Here is a 7,305-nt window from a genome sequence, read left to right on the forward strand (position 1 = left end):
TCAGGAAGATCCCCCTGGAGTAGGAAATAGCAACCCACTTCAGTATTCTTGCCTAGAAAATGCCATGGACAGAGGAGCCTGGTGAGTCACAGTCCATGGCGACACAAAGAGTCGGACATGACTGAGTGTGCACACACTAGCATACACACACACACAAACACATGTTTGATGCATTTTCTGTTTTATGATGTTATACTTTATAAAAAGAAAATTTTTTTAATGTGTGGGTAGATTTTTTTTAATGCAAAGATGTTAATCATGTATGGCTTTTAAAAAAAAGCAAGTTATAAATATATATATCAGTTCAGTTCAGTTTCTCAGTTGTGTCTGACTCTTTGCGACCCCATAGACTGCAGCACGCCAGGCTTCCCTATTCATCATTAACTCTTGGAGCTTACTCAAACTCATGTCCATCGTGTCGGTGATGCCATCCAACCATCTTATCCTCTGTTGTTCCCTTCTCCCTATGATGATTTTAAAATGCTGTCATCAAAATATCTATTTGCAGTTAAATACTATCATACCAGGCTTCCCAGGTGGTGCTAGTAGTAAAGAGCCTGCCTGCCAATGCAAGAGACACAGGAGACGTGGGTCAATCCCTGGGTCGGGAAGATCCCCTGGAGGAGGGCATGGCAACCCACTCCAGTATTCCTGCCTGGAGAAGCCCATGGACAGAGGAGCCTGGTGGGATACAATCCATAGGGTTGCAAAGAGTCAGACATGACTGAAGTGACTCAGCATGCACACACATCATCATACACTTGTAAACATGTATTTACCCACACATACTCATAGTAAAATGGAAGGACACCTACTAAAATCTTAATAGGGATTGTTTCTGCATGGTGGTTTGCTTTCTTAAATTTTCTAAACTTATTTTGTTAGTTGCATGTATGTGTGTATGCATTTAGAGTTTCTTTGAATTTTCTAGTAGTTTTCCACGGGACATTTGTTTCTGAAACACCTTTTGCTTCTATGGGAGTAACATCCATTCTGTAGCTTCCCCGGGTTGTAACAGGCTCAGAAGTAAGCCACGGTCCACTGCCGCTGGTGCTCAGGTGCCCGAGGTAGAGTCAGCATCTACCTGCACAAACACGCACTTGGACTTGATATAAACGAGGGCTCGTTTGTCCGTTGTGGGCAGACTGAGCAACTCGAGCTCCACCCTTGCTACCACCCAGCGCGGCTCTGGGGCTCTGTCCCTTGCTTCCCTGGGAGGCTGGAGGTACTTGGCAGCCACTTTTTCTCCTCTCCAGACACTTCCTGGCTGTCTTCCTCCTTGGACACAATCTATTCAGGTCACCAGCTCCCTGTCCAGCAATCATTCGGCCTGCAGGTCACCAGGGCCACTTTCCCAGGCCGGGGCCACAAGTTAGATGGCTTTGTGGTATCAGTCCGGAACTCAGCTTCCTCATCTGTGAAGTGGGGCTAAAAGCACCCACACTCCCCACAGAACAGGTGCTCTTCCCTCTGATAAGCCAGTGCTCTGGACTTGTAGAAAGAATGTGTGTGCTAAGTCCCTCAGTCATGTCTGACTCTTTATGACCTTATGGAGTGCAGCCAGCCAGGCTCCTCTGTCCATGGGATTCTCCAGGCAAGAATACCGGAGTGGGTTGCCAGGCCCTCCCCCAGGGGATCTTCCTGCTCAGGGATGGAACCCGTGTCTCATACGTCTCCTGCATCGGCAGGCGGGCTCTTTACCACTAGTGCTACCTGGGAAGCCCTGTAGAAAGAATACGAGGTACACACCTGTCCACCTGCTCAGGTTAGCCTGGCTGGGTTTTATTGAAGTAAAGGCTTGTGGGTTTTCCCACTATATCCCTTTGCCTTTTGCTTAGGAACGGGGCAGCTATGCCTTGTCTGCCCTGCACCGTGAAAATAACCTGACTCAGCCTACTCCAGCCCACTCTCCCTGGTACAAGCCTACACCTGTTCCCTGCAGCTCACAAGGGGAATGCCTACACCGTATTCCTCCGGGCCCACTGCAGAGCACCTTCCTCTTGCACATGATCCTGGTGGTGGTCAAAGGCACATGTTGCTTGAATGCTTGGGTGGAGGGCAAATTTCAGTCCCTGTCCAGAAAGAGTGAGGCACAATGCCTGAAGAATCAGGGCTGTGCTGAGCTGTGCTTTGAGAAGCTCCCAGCAAAGGAGTGAACCTAAAACTCCTTCAGGTTTTTCAGAAAGTATTGTGAGTGGTGAAAATAAAGCAGTAAACACTTGTTCCTAATGGCAATAACACTGGGCCAAACAGGATAATTTGCCACTAGGTCCAGCAATGGTGGGGGGCTGGCTGAGATTTAATTTAACACAAGGAATGCAAAGTCATGTGACATTTCTTCTCTAATCTATCTGGGAAGTAAATTGCATGGTTGCCGCCCCCCAAAAATCCTTTTGCATTTGTTGAACCTGGTCCCAGGTGGCGGTGGTTGGGGGGAGCGGTCAGCAAGGAGCCCCCAGGGGGCCCTGCAACACCTGCTGTAACTTCTCCACCAACTAAGACAATCCTAAGGATCACCCAGGATGCCAGCGAGCATCCTGCCAGTTGTTTGAAGCCTCAGAAGCAAGAAGAGCACATTAAAGTTTAGGAAATGTCAAAGAACCATCCTACCTCCTAAACCTGGATGATGAATGGCCATGTTACTGAACTGAGGTTTGGCTGCTCCTGGCTCAAGAATCCAATACTGACAGATAAGTGTTGGGTAAAAAGAAAAGATAGCTTGACTGAGAAGCTGGCAATCCTGGGGAGAAGGTGGACGCATGTCCCCTCAAAATCAACTCCCCACTTTCCATATTTTGCTCAGAGATTATACAAGGAAAAGAAGGAAAGGGTTACGTGCCAAGGAGAGGGTTGTGGGTGTGTGATCAGCTCGTGGACATTCTTCTGATTGGTTGGTGGTGAGGTAACCGAGAGTCAACATCATCAACCTTCCAGTTCTGACCTGTCTGGGGTCTACGTGCTTGTGGTCACTTAATGTGTGCCTAGTAGCTCTTTGCAATCCCATGGACTGTAGCCCTCCAGGCTCCTTTGTCCATGGGGATTCTCCAGGCAAGAATACTGGAGTGGTTGCCAAGTCTTCCTCCAGGGGATCTTCCTGACCCAGGAATGCATTGCCTGTGGATTCTTTACCAGCTGAGCTACCAGGGAAGCCTTAGTATAATTAACTTATTCCACCTCATGGGAGTTTTAATATCTGTAAAACAGCTCAAAGAATATGGCTCAGAGTATTATCTATGGCCCTTGAGGAGGAACTAAAGGTCCTTGACTTTGTTTAATGGGTACACTGTTATTTGGTCTTGTTTGATCGCTTTCCTTTGCTTATGCGTTTTCTCACTTCTCTGATTAAATTTAGTCTTTGGTTGAATTTTTTCTACAGTCAAGAGGCAGGTGGTCGACATGGATGGCGGGGGTTGGGTGTCTGTGCTGGGAAGGCCCATAGGGTCCAGCTCTGTTATAATAGTTTTAAGCCAACTGTCTGTACATAAGTGCAAATCATCTTCCTTCTTTCCTTTCCTTCCTCTTTTCTTCCATTCAATGAGCAAATATTATTTAAGATTTTCCTGTCCTGTGCAAGACGGTCTAGTCCCAACTCAGAGAAGTTGCTGCCCCTTTTTGTAGGAAGCTCTGTCCTCAGAGGTACAAGCAAAACCCAGAGGATAAAGGAGCTAGAATGGGCAGGGCAGACAGGCAGGTTAGGCTGGCAAGTGCAGCTGGAGGCGGTGGTGGAGACAGTCAAGCCAGGAACGTGGGTGGAGCATGAAGGGCCAGCGATTTCAGAATAAGTGATTGCCAAACATACATCGGGCTCCTCAAAGCTCCCATGACCTCTCAGAGAAAATGAGGGAAGTTTCCCAGGGCTCTGTCCTCTTCAGACTAGGAGTTCTCTAACTAAGTGACCTCAAACTAACTGACAGCCTTCGAACTAACACGGAAACAGCCCACCTGGGAACAAAGTCAGCATGGAGTAAACTGATCTGGAAGATACTAAGAGCTGGAGAGGCAGAGATCTGATAACATCAGGCCCTGGATCCAGCCATTCCTGAAGCTAACTCTCTGGATATTACTGCTATGTGAGCCCGTAAGTATGCCCCACCCCTTTATTGCTTAAGCCATTTGAAATTATGTTTATGCTACATATACACTAAAGATTTCTAACTAATAACAAGAAAGGGAAACACACAAAGCTCTGGGGGCAGGAGGTGGTGACGGCATGCTTATCCATGCCTAGTCTAACGGGTGCCAGTTTCAAACATCCCTTTTCCAGGAGGGCTTTTCTAGAACCTCAAGAGTAGGTGAGATTTTGGGTCACATAGTCTTCTAAGACCCCGGGTCCTTAACAACACTTCTAATAACTCCAATAATATAGTCATGCCATTTTTATCCATTTATCGCTAGCATCTCACATAGTGCCTGATGGATTTTAAATGCTCAATAACTATGTACTGGATTCTTTAAAAAGATGAATCTGGTTGGAGAGAAGCATGAAAGGTTTACTGGAAGAGTTGACGTTTACCATAGCCTTGACGGAGGATGACCCGGTCAGGATGGACTGTGCTGGGCTGCAATGACAACCCCCTTCTGGATCCTATTGGTGCGTGGTAACAAGGTCTATTTTTTCCCCTTGTCATATGATGATTTTGGTCAGCTGGGTACTCTGCTCTGAGTTCCCTCCTTCTGGGTTCTGTTGGACGGACCCTCCACCATCTGGAATGGTCCGTGTGGCCGGAGTTGAGAGTGATGGGGATAGGAGATGAATCACCAGCGGGCTGTTAAAGTCCCCATCCGGAAGTGACACAAATCACTTCCCCTCCCGTTTATCGACAGGGCAAGTCATACCCAGGTGCCTGATTTCAGGGGCAGGACGTGGAAAAGCTGACTTGGAGGTGAACGACCTGGTGATATCTCAGCTCTCAGTATCTCCCAGTGCTCAGTTCTGCTCCACACTAGCTTTGTTCTCAGGCAGGTCCTTTCAAGATTAAATCCATGTTTTCCCCAGATGAGTGACAACTCCAGAGAAGGGAATGTGGGAGGGCTTTCTAGAAGGAGAAGACAGCTTGGCCAAAGGTTCAGAGGTGCCGACGTGAGGGTCTGCTCGAGAGGAAGTGGTGAGTAACCCAGTGGTCGAAGGAGGGAGAAAAATGCCTGGACATGCTAGCGGACATCTCTGTTGCCACACTGGGGAGGGGTGGTGAACTTGGCAGGCAGTAAGAGCAATAAAAGGTTTAATTAGGCAGGACCTATGATTTAGGTTATTCAAGATATCAGCCAAGCAAGGGATGACGGAAGTGGGCTGGCTGGTGGAAAGCCTGGCGAGAACTCTCTCCGGAGTATCAGAGAGCAGCTTCATCAGGGTGGCCCTGAGCAGGCCAGTAAGTAGGTCTCTCTGCAAATGCACGAAAAATATTTGGTAAACACATATTAACGAAACCCTGGGTTGAATCCTGTCATCACTCCTTCTCCAAATTAATTTCTAGCCCAGAACCTCAGAATGTGATCTCATTTGGAAATACAGATGCAGATGATTACATTTGCAGATAGAATCAGTGAGGTTCAGAGGGGTCATACTGGATTAGGGTGGGCCCTTCAGCCCGTATGACTGGTGTTCCCATGAGGAGAGATACAGAGACCGAGAGAGATACAAGGAAAGAAGGCCCTGCGATGACGGAGGCATAAATCAGAGTGACGCAACCGCAGGCCAGGGAATACCAAGGCTTGCCTGCAAGCACCAGGAGCTGGGAGAGGAGGGCAAGGATTCCACCTTGGAAGCTTCAGAGGGAGGCTGACCCCACTGACTCCTTGATGGCAGATCTCCAGCCTCCAAAACTGAGATAAAATACATTTCTGTTATTTTAAGCCACTCTTTTGGTGGTAAGTTGTTATAGCACTCCTGACAAACCATTACAAACCAGGAGCAAAGAGAAACTGGTTATTATGGCCAAAAGTTATATAGACCTCTTCATTCCTATTAAAAATGGAAGATTTACTGTGTACCCTGAACCAAAGGCGAACATCCAACCGCCTGTGAAATTGTTTTCCTTTTGCAGATTTTCCCCATTGCTCACAGCTGGACATTACATGTCAAGGATGCTCTCAGAGGACTGGGAAAAGGTTCAGAGGTCCACAGATATGATCCTTCTACTTGGGCTCCTGAAGCAAGCAGAAAGATCCCTTCCCCTCCCCATGAAGTCCAAGCAGGGCTGCAGAAAGAAGGGAGAGTTCAGGAAGAAGCACTTGCTTTTGCTCACTTGTTCAACCACTGTTTACTGGCTTTCTGTATGAATCGGGTACCTTGAAAGATGCCAGGAGAGATGGGATGAGATGATGATGGTCGTGATCATGATGGCTAACATTCTATCAAGGACTTTGTACATGCCAGGCACTGTTCTAGGATGTTTCACAGGTCCTTATGTGACTTCCCTGATGGCTCAGATGGTAAAGCATCTGCCTACAATGCAGGAGACCTGAGTTCGATCCCTAGGTTAGGAAGATCCCCTGAAGAAGGAAATAGCAACCCACTCCAGTACTGTTGCCTTGAAAATCCCATGGATGGAGGAACCTGGTAGGCTACAGTCCATGGGGACATAAAGAGTTGAACACGACTGAGCAACTTCACTTTCTTTCTTTCTTTCTTTTCTTTACGTATATTAACTGGTATTTCTTAAAACGACCCTAGAAGATAGCTCTGTTATTATGTACAACTTCCCAATGAGGAGGCCGAGGCAGCAAATTACAGAACGTGCCAGGGCCACAAAAGCTGGTGAGATCAGAGATGAGATACAAATGATCTGCAGAGATGAAAGTCCCAGCTTCCCAGGAGGAGGGGCGGGGGTGGGGTGAGGGAGACGGAGGGAGGAGGGGGGAGGGGGAGGGGGGAGGGGGAGGGGGGAGAGGGAGAGGGGAGGGAGGAGGGAGGAGGGGAGGGGGATGAGGAGGTGGTGTGTGGGTGCAAAGAAGACTTGTTTTCCTTAAAGAGCTTTGTAGATTTATTAAGCCAGGACTGACTCCTGAGGAACTTGGTAAATTAAACGCTAAAAGTTAAAGGAAGGGGAGATGAGGAAGTGGAGGATGTGGATGGGCATCTATTTAGAGAAGTTTGGGGAGGAAGAGGCTACATAGTAACTGGAGGGGAACTTGGGGTAAGAGATGATTATTAGGATGGGTCATAGATTGTTGTGAATGTGTACTTGTAGATTAGACTGATTGACAAGAGAGGGAGATATGGAGGGGAGCCCAATACTAGAAGGAAGGGATGCTAGCTTTTCAGGGACTCTTTTTCACATTAAAAAACATGGAACCGCATCAGGG

At 47.7% G+C, this 7,305-nt stretch overlaps 1 long non-coding RNA gene across 1 annotated transcript; it reads left to right on the top strand.

Moving 5' to 3' along the window:
* The first annotated feature begins 3,314 nt into the window (after positions 1–3,314).
* LOC133260321 (uncharacterized) lies at positions 3,315–6,599 on the top strand. Its single transcript, XR_009740750.1, has 2 exons — positions 3,315–4,078; positions 4,460–6,599. It is a non-coding gene; the product is annotated as an uncharacterized LOC133260321 (long non-coding RNA).
* The last annotated feature ends 706 nt before the right edge of the window (positions 6,600–7,305 follow it).

This window comes from Bos javanicus, chromosome 14 (genome assembly GCF_032452875.1).
Source record: "Bos javanicus breed banteng chromosome 14, ARS-OSU_banteng_1.0, whole genome shotgun sequence".
NCBI lineage: Eukaryota > Metazoa > Chordata > Mammalia > Artiodactyla > Bovidae > Bos > Bos javanicus.